Source organism: Micromesistius poutassou (assembly GCF_964030765.1).
Source record: "Micromesistius poutassou genome assembly, chromosome: 11".
NCBI lineage: Eukaryota > Metazoa > Chordata > Actinopteri > Gadiformes > Gadidae > Micromesistius > Micromesistius poutassou.
This window is the reverse complement of record NC_140281.1, coordinates 10,327,806-10,328,471: the sequence shown is the minus strand read 5'-3', so window position 1 is coordinate 10,328,471 and position 666 is coordinate 10,327,806.

Here is a 666-nt window from a genome sequence, read left to right as displayed (position 1 = left end):
GTGTGTGTGTGTGTGTGTGTGTGTGTGTGTTTTAGTCTATGTTTATCATTGTCTAGGTCATCTCATGTATTTATTACTACTCTCATTCTATCCTAGCCCCACTATCAAAGCTCCACTGCTGGACTTAACACCATATTTCACAGCAGCTTAGCAGACAAACCGGTAGACACATATTTCAATTACCACAGTGAATGGTCCAACCAAAATAATCCCATCTGTTTGACACTTGCCCATTTTTAAATAGCATAATTTATGACTTTATTCTTCCGTCTTTCTTATGTTGTAACATTCTATTCCTAATATTTCCTGCTTGCTCCAAGTAATTCATTTATTGACCTTGAAATATGTTAGAATTGTATTAAAACCAACAACCTACCAACCTCCACATACAGAAGGATAATTTCACCAAGACGGGATTTATATAAAACACACTCGACCAGGCTGGGCGAGGTCATTTGTTTTACTGTGATTCCATTCACTGTTTGTACAATATAACTAACACATTTAAAAAAAAAAAGAGGAATCAAAGAGTGTAGCTCCGGAGATAACATATAACCCGAAACAAAGAGTTTCATGCATGTCACAGTAACAGAATAGAGCGTCATATTCCGATAAAAGTGAGGCAGCTTTTTCAGTTGACCTTCTTTATATAACTCTATACAAGCG